General features: G+C 36.8%; 1 protein-coding gene across 5 annotated transcripts in view; it reads left to right on the forward strand.

Moving 5' to 3' along the window:
* Window positions 1-12,932, forward strand: part of FBXO34 (F-box protein 34) — an 88,062-nt gene that overhangs the window by 32,620 nt on the left and 42,510 nt on the right. Inside the window, exon 1 of one of the 5 annotated variants that reach the window (XM_045451043.1) lies at window positions 8,665-8,683. The exons of the other annotated variants lie outside the window; for them this stretch is intronic. The gene's annotated coding sequence lies outside the window, so the exon portion shown is untranslated. Of the gene's footprint in view, window positions 1-8,664; window positions 8,684-12,932 lie in introns of those variants that run through there. 5 annotated transcript variants of the gene reach the window in all.

Below are 12,932 nucleotides of genomic sequence, written 5' to 3' on the forward strand. Positions count from 1 at the left end.
AAGATTTTTGTTGTCATATTATTAGACCTACAAGCGAGGTATTCTTTAAAAAAAAAAAACCCAAAACTTCCAGGGAGGTTCTAATCAACTAAAGTTGAGAACAGTTGCTTTAGGAAGATTAACAGATACCTGGGACACCTGGGTGGCTTGGTTGGAAGAGGGTGCAACTCTTGATCTTGGGTTTGTGACTTCAAGCCCCACATTGGGTATAGAGATTTCTAAAATAAATAAACTTCAAAAAAAAAAAAAGGGGGGGGTGGGGAGGACCCACAGATACTTGGCTTGGGTCTCTGGGTGGCTGGTTAAGTTTCTTGGAGAGAAACTATGGAAAGGGGCTTTGTGTGTAAGTGTCCAGTTGGGTTGGCAGTTGGAAATAGGATCTGAAGCCCAGAGGCAGTTGGGTTCTAGAGATGAAGTATGGGAGAATTATTGGCAGCTGGATGGTATTCAGGGTTATAGGGTTAGGTAAACTTGCTCTGGGAGAGCTTGCATGATGAAGAAAAGATGCAGAATCCTAGGGAACCTTGAAATGTTTTGAGTGGACAGAAGGAGAGGAGTAAGAGAACAGATACATAGGTGTTCAACGAAGAAACAGGAACAGCAGAGGAGTGTGTGGTATTTCAGAGGCCAAGAGAGAAGATAAGATCAGGTTACAGAGAACAGAGGTGCCTGGCATATGGTGAGTGCTCAATAAATACTTGTTGCAAGTAGAATTTAAGTTTCCAGTGGATTATCAGTTAGGAGATTGCTTGGTAAAAATTTAATTGGTAGTAGTATTTTTCCTACCTTACTCTTAGGCTTGTCTTGTTCCCCTTTGTAAGTTCCTTATTCTCTGCTTTAACAGAGTTTTATAGGGCTTTGCTATAGGCCATTGGTTCTCCCAAGTGTGGTTCCCCAGACCAGAAGCATCAGCATCACCTGGGAACTTGTTAGAAGTGAAAATCCTCAGGCCCTACCCAGATCTACTGATTCAGAAGCTCTGGGGATGGGACCCAGTCGTCTATGTTTTAACAAACCTTCCATGTGATTGTGATGCTTGCTCAAATTTGAAAACTAATGTCTTAAGACTTTTTCTCTGTGCTTTCTACTTAGGCGTTTAGTTTTTTTTGTTTTTGTTTCTGTGTTTTTTTTTTTTTTTTGTTTGTTTGTTTTTTTTATCATGGCTTCAATTACTATGCTATGTGCCAAAACTTGCAAATTTACCTCTTCGATCCGTTCATCTGAGGACCGGGTCCACAGATCTAATTGTGTGTTATTCATTTTGATTTGGATGTCTCTCAGTTCCTCCAGCTCAATTTGTCCAAAATTGAACTCAGAATTTTTCTCCCAGCCATCTTTTCTGGGACTCTATAGTAGACACTGTTATCCATGTGGATGTTCATGCTAGAAACTTAAGCTTGATTCACTTTCTTACACAAACACTAACAAGTTCTAAGTATATTCCACTCTGTTGGTTTAGGAGACACACACACACACACACACACACACACACGTACCAAACAAACAAAATGGCGATAATGAGTAAGTGTCCCCCCAAGTTAATTGAGAGACAGTCTTTTAGGAAGTGTCAATTCTCAGAACTGCTAGTGAGTGATCAGCCTGCCTTGCTGAGTATGATTCCAGAGTTTAAAGGTTAATAAGTATTATAAAACATGGTTTCTAAACTCAAGTACTTCATCTTGTGTTCAACCAAAAGAACTTGTGTATAAATGTATAACATAATCTGGTTACTGTTACCGGAGAGAATATACAAAGCTATGTCTGTTGTAGTCCATAGAGAGTTCCAGGGAAAGGTGGGTTGTGAAGTGTAGGACTCTGGGGCCAGGATGTTTAGGTTGAAGTCATGATAGCACCACTTGCTGTGACCTTGGGCAAGTTAACTTTCCTTCACTATGCCTCAGTTTCCTTAACTGTAAAATTGGAGATAATAACCATCCATACCTCAGAGCTATTAGGATTCATTATACAGTATTTAAGACTTGGCAGTAAGCGGTGCCTGGCACATAGGTAAAGGTTCAATAATGTAAGCTATATTATTACTATCTCTTCCACCTTGTCACTCTAGTCCATCCATTCTTGAATTCTCTTGGCTACTAGTAGCTATTCAATTCAGACATACCATGCACTTGGATGCTTTAAAAATGCTTATGCATCCAGGTCTTCATTTAACCCTCCTCTGATTCCCCAGTTTAGGTTAAGATTCCTTTTATATGTTTCCTTAATACCCTGTACTTTTTCACAGTACTTTGTAAACATTATTATTATGTTTTTAGTAACAGCTTTATTGAAATAGAATTCATATACCACATGGTTAACTCATTTAAAGTGTGCAGTTCAATGCTATCCACAGAGTTATGTAACCATCACCAAAATCAATTTTAGAGCATTTGATTCAAGTTGTAAGAGTACCACTTGCTGTCATGAAGATAGCAGAAAGGGTCCCTATACCCAGTAGGGGTCGTTTCACATACCCTCTACTCCTCCCAGAAAATCTGCTTTCTGTCTGTCAAGAGTTGCTTTTCTGGACGTTTCATATAAATAGAACCATGTGTGTGATCTTTTGTGTTTGTTTTCTTTCATTTTGCATAATGTTTTCAAGGTTCATCCATGTTCTAGTACATACCAGTAAGTCATTTCTTTTTATGGTTGAATAGTATTCCGTTGTATGGATATACACAGTTTGTTTATTTGTTCATCAATTGATGGACATTTAGGTTGTTTCCACTTTCTGGCTGTTAGGAATAATGGTATTGTGAACATCCATGTACAGGTTTTTATGTGGACGTATGTTTTCATTTCTTGAATTTATACATCTTTAAGAGTGAAATTGCTGGGTCGTATGGTAACTCTATGTTTAACCTTTTGAAAAACTGCCAAATTGTTTTCCAATGCTGCTGTATACTTTTTACATTTCTAATACCAGTATATGAAGATTCCAATTTATCCATGTCCTTGCTAACATTTATTTTCACTTTTCAATTCTTGCCATTCTGGGGGGTGTGAAGTAATCTCATTGTGGTTTTGATTTGCATTTTCCTGATAGCTAATGATGTTGGGCATTTATTCATGTGTTTATTAGTAGTATATCTTTGGAGAAATTATTTATTTCCTTTCCCCAGTATTTAATTGTGTTGTCTTTGTATTACTGGGGTACAAGAATTCATTATATCTTCTAGATACAGATTCCTTATCAGATACATAATTTGCAAGTATTTTCTCCCATTGTGGGAGGTTGTGTTTTTCACTTTCTTGATAGTTAAAATTTAACATTTTAAATTTGCTGGAGTCTGTTTTTTCTTCTGTTGCTTGTACTTTTGGTGTCATATGTAAGAAACCATTGCCTAATTCAAGAAGATTCATTGCCCAGTTTCTTCCAAGAGTTTTACATAGTTAGTTTTAGTTCTTACTCGTTACGTAACTATTTTTCTGTCTTCTCTGTTAGAATGTCAGCACCATAGGAGGACTAGGATGGTGTTTGTCTTATTTATTTGTCCTTTGGGCCTCATTTAAGGCTTGGGAAATACTAAGTGTTCAGTGATGATTGTTCATGATTTTGGAAAGACCAACTTTGAGGAGCTATTATCAAAATGCATTAAAACACCTAACTTGAAACAGTCTAGTTTTTTGTTTTTTCTTTTAAAGCTAGGAACTGAAATATTTTGTTAATGTTGCCAGGAGCTGAATTAATACTGAAGATTAGGTTTTAGGTAAATAAGTGTGTTAATTATAATTGCCTTACTTAGTTCTCAGAACTTGCTTGTTGGTAACATTACAAAACTGGACTTCATAGCTGAGTATTTTATGCATTTGCTTTTAGACTTTTAGAATTTTTACTCTGTTCTCCATCTTTGATTCTTAAAAGAATAAAGCAATGAACAAGTCCCGTATTTCTAAACCTCTGTATGTCCTTGTGATAAACAAATTTTATGCCACTTTCCAGGAATCTGATACCACCCTCAGTAGGTGTTGGAAGATATAGAACCTCTTTTCTGGTTATTTCCACAGTAAGGAGGAGGATTTTGTGAGGTTTTCCTAACAAATGATGTTCTCCTTCGTGTAATACTAGATTTGGAGTTAAGGTGGCATCTGAAATGAGGGTTTTGATGTATATGAAATTCAACTACTGTGACTTCCCTGAATAACATAGACTTTGTCACTGTAAAATTGCATGCTTAATCTTTTGAGGAGAATTGGCATTTTGAGAATGACTGATTTTGTACCTGACTAGGGGTCAGTTTTTTGTTTTTGTTTTTTAATGGATTGATGCTAAAAAGTAATTTTAATGTGAGAAGTACCACATACTAGTACAATAATCAAATTTAGGTATCTTGATAGATTTCAGACAGAACCTGGAGGAAAATTTTTAGGATGAAGCTAAATCATGGAGGGAAATATCACCTCATTTAATATTTGGGTTTAAGAAGGCCTCAGTAACGGGTATTTATAAAGAATGTGTAGGTATTTGCATATATTAAACAAATTAGAATTTTACATCAGAAAAATAAGCAATGTGATTCTCAAGGGAAAGAATAGTATTTGGATTTATTGCTTAGTTACAGTGACTTGTCTGCTGCTAAAGTGATGATATTGTTTAATATGAGAGAGGTATATGTCTCAATTCTGATGAAATTACCTTTAGGTGTGTGTTTATGTTTGTGAATTTAATTTTTACGATGGTAACCTCATTCTATTGTGAAAAACTTAAAAAAATCTGCTAGCCTTGAGTGCTGTATTTTTTATGTTGGGAATAGCAGATTATCTCTAATGCTTGAAGCACCAGCCCCTGTCTTATAAACAGCATCACTGTCTTTCTTGTCCATGAAAATATCTTTCAGAATATGTAAGTTTGGGTACTAATTAGACATAATCTTAAGCCATTTGTAGTGGGGGGAAACTTTCAATGAATTCTTCCATATTTCAGGCTTCCTGTACTCACCTACCACTTTATTTTATTGTGAACTTGAATAATTTTCTTTTTGAATGATTTTTTTCTTTGATCCATAGCAGTTAATTGCAAAACAAAAGCAACAAACAAAATATGCCAAACTGCAGCTTCCACAAATGTCAAGAGAATAGCAGAGTTCCTGTACTTCAAAGTTGTGAGGGTGGGTGAGGTGTGGGGGTTTGATTGAAATGAAGGGTTGATTAGTCTTCTATGTTCTATTCAGTTTTCTTTTGACCTTTAAGTAGGTCACAAATACAGAAAACAGAATTTTCTCATTTATATTTTATTTTGTTTTAAAAATAATTTACTACTTGTATAATTTAGTATACAATAGGTTTGCAGCATTGTACATGTTTTTATTATTTATTCCCCCCCCCCCCCCCCAGAGGGGCAGGGAGTGTTACACAGTTCGGTTTTTAGAGATGAAGAGGATAATAGAAGCTAGTTCAAAAATTTGACTTGGGCAGTTTTTTGGGAATGCCATTTTGAAACATGAGATATACCTCTGTTTTGTTTTTTTTGTAGTGCTTTCTTACCTCATTCTTACCCTAAATTGCCGGAGAAGTTTACATGTATGGCCTCAGAAATTAAGGAGTGCACTTGTTGTGATGAGCACAGGGTGATGTATGGAACTGTTGAATTACTATATTGTATGCCGAAACTAATGTAACACTATTGTGTTAACTAACTGTAATTAAAATACAAACTTAAGAAAATGGAAAAATATGGCCTCACTCTTAAATAATGATAAAATGATTTTGTCTAAAATCACTGTAAATTGCAAATAATTTAGAGGCCGACCCATGTTTATTGTAATCATCTTTCTAGGTTTGGAGCTGTGTGAGACTGGTTTGTTTTTCAAAATATATTTACGAGGTTTATTACAAAATATGGGTTTTACCTACTTGGTTTTTGTTCTTTGTGGCAAAAATGATGTTGAATGGTTCTTGGCACACTAAGGCTGTCTCTGAGGAAGTGCCCAAGAAGAGCTTAAATCCTTGGGATTCTTTTAAAAATAGCTCATCTGAGAAGACACTCCCCTTTCAGTTTAGTGTGAGCAATAGACTTCTCTCACACTAGCTATTAATTGATATAAAATATAAATTCTAATTAATGCATTAGAATTGCATCTGGAAAGAAGGTTTCAAAAATATGAGTTTTAAAAACAACCTATGAAAAATGTTTCATAAAAATTTTCACTGAACAGGATTTCTCCCAGGCCTGAATTTTAGACCCCATTTTTCCTCTACTACACTTCATACACTACTGTGTACTGTGTGTATGTATAAGGCCGTGTTGGTGTGATTATAAAGTCATAACCTTGTTAAATGTCTTTTTTATACTTCTTCCGATTTTGCTTTGAAGTCCGTTAATAAAGCATGAAGTAATGTAATTAATGTAGATTGAATAAAATATCGACAAGCCACAATGACAGATAAAGTGCCACATTTTAAATCTGTGTAAGAACAGTGGAGTACTCCTACAAACCAAGTTTTATGTTGCTACTTGTTGCCTGCAGTGAATTTCTACTTCTATGAAATATTTGTGAAACACATGGTTTTCTGTAGAGTTGCAGTGTTATATTTAAAGGTTTCCACTTAGTTGTTTCTACACAGCATCCTTTTGAAAGTTATAACGTTGCATCTAGTATCCAGCACATATTTTAAGTTTATGGATTATGCAAGGAAATAATAAACATCTATGTGTTTAAAAACAGGCCATATTTAGGTCTTACTAAATGGAACCTTCCTCCCTGAGTGCTTTTCAGATAATAAAAAATTTTTATTGTGTAAAGAAGGAAGAGAATTTAGCATCTGCATTAGGATCATTTTTTCCTATATCCTATTAGCTAATTCCAAGATTGTTTAATATGGTATCCACCCATTTCATTTGGCCACAACTTTTGCTCTCATGAAAGTAAGACTGATTGTTCCGAATTGCTGTGTGTATGTGCTTTGGCACAGCATGAAGGTACCCTTAATAACATTGCCATTGTCTTTAAAACAGCTTGCAGTTATGACTACAAATAAAAGGGTGCGACAGGAGGGCATGGCAGATAATGGCTCATTTTTCCGCCCCTAGTGTTTAACAGATCTGCTTTGTTCTATGAGCCTTTTGTGTTCCCTTTGACTACCTACTGTATTTTCTGTTCCTAGTCAACTAAAATGTTTGCAAATTTGTCACTATAACTCTGACATGTCTACAGTCAACCACCTGATTTCTTTTTGTGGAGGAAAAGAAAACAATTTTTGTGGAAAGACGTTTAGTGGCCTTACCTCTATTGGCATTTATTTTTTCACTTGCATGTTTAAGTGCTTACATGTTTAAATTGTGTGACTCTTGTCCTCCAAACGTTTGTTTACTATTGTCTGTGTAAAAATTTGGGAATGGTCTTTAGTTTTAATCTTCTTCCTTTTTTCAGTGCACAGTAATACAATCTTTATTGTGTAATTTATTTTATTTTATTTTTTTTATTTTATTTATTTATTTTTTCAACGTTTATTTATTTTTGGGACAGAGAGAGACAGAGCATGAACGGGGGAGGAGCAGAGAGAGAGGGAGACACAGAATCGGAAACAGGCTCCAGGCTCTGAGCCATCAGCCCAGAGCCCGACGCGGGGCTCAAACTCACGGACCGCGAGATCGTGACCTGGCTGAAGTCGGACGCTTAACCGACTGTGCCACCCAGGCGCCCCAATTGTGTAATTTATTTTTAAACAAGGATTTTCTATGGAAAGAATTGCTGGCTATTTGAGTGGCTCTGTTTTAGATTGCTGAGAGATTCTATTCTGACCATTAAAGGAGGATATTATTTCTGCGGTCCTTATTCCTATTTTATTTTATTTTTTTGAGAGAGAGAGAGAGAGAGCGTGAGTGCGAGTGCGCACGGGGCATGGGCAGAGGGAGGGAGAGAGACACTCTTAAGCATGCTCCACGTCCAGCGCGGAGCCTGACGCAGACTAGGGGCTCCATCTCACGACTGTGAGATCTTGACCTGAGCTGAAATCGGGGATCAGGATGCTAACCAACTGAGCCACCCAGGTGCCCCCATCTTATTTTAAATAACTGTATCAAGTGATGAAGGAGGAGAAAACAAATGTTCTCACTGCTTTACAAGGTTATCTTCTATTCCTCATTGACCCCTTTAAGAGAAGGACTGACACTTAATGACCTTCTTGGCAATCACATACGGTTGTTAGCATTTATTCCTATCTTACTGATTCAGAAATGGAGGACCAGAGAAAACAAGTATTTTACCTAGAATTACAGACCTATATCTTATAGTAGTGTGACTCTAAAGCCAATACTTTCTGTACTAAGCATATCATTTTCTACTTGAAGTGGCTTATTTTTTAGGGTCAGTTTATCCTTTGGGAGATACAGTTAGCAGCATAAAATAAATAGTTAATGTGTTAAATAAGTCAGAATTCAACGATGCTTAAGGTATACCAAGGAGCAAGGATAACTTGTCTTTGATATTTTACGGAGTTCATTGATAAATAGCCTTACCTTTAAAAGTACTGCTGTAGTACTTTAACATGGAATTTTAAATATGATTTTCACGTTAAGGTTCTTCCACATTTGGGTTATTATCTTCATTTTACAGATGCTGAAACTGAGTTGCAAGCTTGAGGTAAGTGCGAAGTATTGCTAGATGTGAAGTTCGGGTTTTCAAAAGAAAACAGTAGTTTACTATACATAAAGAGAACCCAGTGATTTGCAGTCAGGATACTTCAGGTGAGCTATACCATCAATTCTTCCTTAGTTCCCTTATCTTTAAAAAGAAGAGATGAACCAAGTGATCTCTAATGCCTCTTTAATGATGCAGATCTCTGTTTCAGAATGATTACATTTTAAAAGCTTCAGGGGTCCATGAATTTAAATGGGAAAATGTTAGATTCTTGTTTTCACTAATCTCTAACTGAAATTTAACATTTGCTTCAAACCACAGCAAATTAGCAAGCAGTCCCTGTGACTTTGTGGAATCACAGATTTTTTTAATTTAATTTTTTTAAGTTTATTTATTTATTTTGAGAGAAACAGAGACTGTGCATGTGAGGGAGGGGCAGAGAGAGGGAGGGAGGGAGAGAGAGAGAGAGAGAGAGAGAGAGAGAGAGAGAATCTGTCAGCGTGGAGCCCGATGTGGGGCTCTAACTCAGGAGCCGCAAGATCGTGACCTGAGGTGAAAGCAAAAATCAGACGCTTAACTGACTGAGTCACCCAGGCGCCCCTGGAATCAAAGATATTTTTATGTCACATTGCAGTTGTTGCAGATATCTTGAAGATACCATTTATGTTGGTCATAATTTGGAAATTATGGTAGTTAATAGCTTGTCATTGAAGCTTGTTATTTTATATATTACAAACGTAAAAGGTGCATTTAATACTAATGAGTTTTCAAAAAATATTTTGATAACAGTATTTTAACATAATTGGTTTTCGTTGTGTGTATGGTTTTGTTTTAAAAAATATTCTGAGAGTTTACAGTTTTCATGTACTCCAAGGAAATTTAAGGCACAAAAAAGGTTAAATTCCTGTTCTCCTCAGTGGCTACAAAGGGGCCCAGGTTGCTTCTGGCTGATGTGAAAGAACTTCTGGGTACTACTTTTTGGGGGGCTGTGAGTGGATGGAGAGTCATCTCTGTATCACTATCCGGTTTCCAGAATGATGGATTATGATCATGTGACTTTTTACTAATGCTGAGGAAGTGAGATATAACCAAAATGGCAATAATAGAAATAAATTTATGATCATCTCTATTTTGGATATGCTTTTCTGCAAGAATTAAGTTTCTAAGTGGTTGTTCCATTTGAGGGATTGTAGGAAAAGAGCTCTTATTTGAGGTTATCTGCTGTTGATATTCTAAGCCAGGAGGACTAGCTTGCCAAGAACAAAAGTTACCCACACAGCACATGTACTGCACAGATATTTCTGAAATAGATCAGTTGGAAGGCCGTATTATCTTAAAAACATTAGGATTAGGGTATTTACTGTTGAGTTTGTGTGTGTGTGTGTGTGTGTGTGTGTGTGTGTGTGTGTGTGTGTGTATTGTGTGGGTGTGAGTGTGTATTTTGTTTGCCTCGTTTGTTTTGCTTGCTTGACTCATAGTAATTTCTGTATTAATTAGTTATGAGGAAGGAAATGGTAAGAAATTCTTCATATTGGTAAGAGTTAGGAATATTCACAACACTCAATAGTTTAATTGGAACACAAAGCCTGTGGGATTGTGTCCTGTGGTGAGTCTGTTATTCCATTTGTGATGCATTTATCTTTGGATTGGGTAGGGTGGGATATGCATTCTCGAAGTTACAATAAGTTTCCAGATCCTTATCAGTCAGTATTAGGAGTGACTGTTTTTAATAGTGATAATGAGGCAGCTATTCCCAGGAGGAGATTTAGTCACTGGCAAAATTGTCAGAACCCTGAAATAGTTCAGGAAAACTCAGGATGGAAAAAGCAAGTTGTTTCAAAAACAAAACAAAAAACTGGAGGCATTTTTTTGGAGGTTGAGATGGAGTGGCTGGAGGGGGCAAGAAACCAGATGAATTTCCCAAAGTCTGCAAGGTATCTAGAAGCCAGAAGAGATTAGTAGTATTTACCTAAAGCACTCTAGTGTGAACAAGAAGTTTTGAATGTCATAAGATTAAATTGGTTAACAGCCACTAATCTGGAATATTCTTGTGTACATTGGCAAAATTTAATTTGACTTTGAGAAAAAACAATCTTCTGGTAGCAGCTTGTTTTGGTTGCCAGTTTGAGAAAAATTTGGTATGTTATGCCAGCGAGGCATTTTACTGGTGTTAGGGGTGTGTGTGTGGGGTGGGGGAACTCTTCATGATCCTACAGGCCATATTTGCATGCCAGAGTTTACTAATTAATAATGAAGACAATCTTTGCCATGATTAGGCGGGATGAAGATGAGAAATGTAGATCATGTCTTCAGGTATGTCTATCCTACCTTAATTTTAAGTGCAAAAGGAATCTTCTTTAGGTTAGGATTTTTTTTCATGGTTTTCTGCCTGTCAGCATAACAAGCTGTAAAACCTTGTTTAGTTTTTCTTAAATCCAGAAATGATTCTATACCAAATCCAAACAAACCAAATCACTCTTAAGGGAATAAGTGAAAACATGTGTAGCTAGCTGCCTTGGCTGGCCTACATATGTTTGCAGATTGGCTCAGTTCTCTGTGCTAAGCAGATCCCTTCTTAAACATCCTATGATGACCATGTCCATCCTCATCATCCATTGTGGAGGTGAACAGAGGCTGTGACATTTATCTGAACTGTGTTTTGCAAACTCTGACCGTAATAACTTTTCTAGTTAGATACATAGCTGACAACTGATAGCTGACCTGACAGCTATTTAAATGCAGAATAAAAACAAATAAATGTTATACAGTTGTGTTAACATAATATATGCTATATTACAATTTCTGTGTACTGAAAGCTTTAAGTTTAGTTTTGGGAATAATAAAGGTATGAAAAATTGAATTTGTTGCCCACTTAAAGGCAAACTCTAGAGTTCATTATGTTTATGTGAATTTTTCAGAGTTAAATGGAAAGTCTCTTTATAGTGTTTTGAAAGAATGTAGGCATGGAGAGGGAAACCCAGTGTGAGATATGGAGACATTTGGTATAAACTGCTGAGGTAACTCCTGGAAGGTAAGCCACCACCTTTTCCTGAGCTGGGCCAGATTGGGTATTATAGGACATGGTAATATCCCTAACTAATAGTTGGAGTTATAGATGATTTTGAATATTGTAAGGTGATTACGTTTCTATTATACAACTAATACATTTTTGTAGAAAATTTGGAAATACCACAACAAATAGAAGGAGAAAAATTTCTTGTTGACAAAACTTGTAAGCTTGAAAGAGGAATCATGAATTAAAACATCCTGAAGTTTTTCTGCTAGCTTTTTTCATGTTATGATTTTATGTTTTATCAAAGTGGTAAATGTGCATAAAGATTTAATAGCTCTGTAAGATTGGAAAAGCAACAGTTCTCCTCCCACTTCATCTCCTACTTCTCCCTCTCTAGAGGCAAACATTTTAATTTCTTATATCTGATTTTTTTTGCATTTCTCTGTTCTCGTAGGGGAGGAAAAATTTTCTTCCTAATGCCCTTCTAGGTTCTGTAGCTGGGGCCCTGTAAATTGAACTGACAAAAGACAGATTAACAAGAGACAAGCATACAAATTTATTTCATAAAAATTTTATGTGACACAGGAGGCTTCATAAAGAAATGAAGACCTGAAGAAATGGTTCAGTCTGAGTATTTTTATACTAGATAAAAAAATTTTTTTTTTTTTTTTGAGAGAGAGAGAGACCTAGAATCTGAAGCAGGCTGTCCAGGCTCTGAGCTGCCAGCACAGAGCCAGACGCGGGCCTCGAACTCACGAACCACGAGATCATGACCTGAGCTGAAGTCGGACGCTTAACTGACTGAGCCTCCAGGTGCCCCTGCACTAGATTTGATGGAAGAGTGGAAAGTCATAGAAAAACATGATAGGACAAAAGAATATGCACTCAGGGTATTAAACTGGGGAAACTTGGCAAGGCCATTTCCTTTGACTTCTCTCTGTAACCCTCCATCTACACAGATAAAGATGTTCTTTTCCTGGTATAGAAAGGACATCTCTTACATGAAGGTCTTAGGACCTGCTTCCGGACAGAAGGGAAAGTCAGGAAGTCCTTCCGGCACCTGCCGGCACCGCAGGTTTTTTCAGTTTAAAATATTCAGTATACCAAGGCGCCTTATTTTGGGGTAGCAAGTTCTGAACACTCTCATTTTGTGTGTGTGTGTGTGTGTGTGTGTGTGTGTGTGTGTGTGTTTAAGTTTATTTTTGTGAGAGCGCGGGCACGTGTGTGAACAGGGAAGGAGCAGAGAGAGACAGAGAATCTGAAGCAGCCTCCTGTGCACCATCAGCATGAACTCATGCTCCATCAGTGTGAACTCATGAACCATGAGAACATGACCTGAGCCA

Source organism: Leopardus geoffroyi, chromosome B3 (genome assembly GCF_018350155.1).
Source record: "Leopardus geoffroyi isolate Oge1 chromosome B3, O.geoffroyi_Oge1_pat1.0, whole genome shotgun sequence".
In the NCBI taxonomy this organism is placed as follows: Eukaryota; Metazoa; Chordata; class Mammalia; order Carnivora; family Felidae; genus Leopardus; species Leopardus geoffroyi.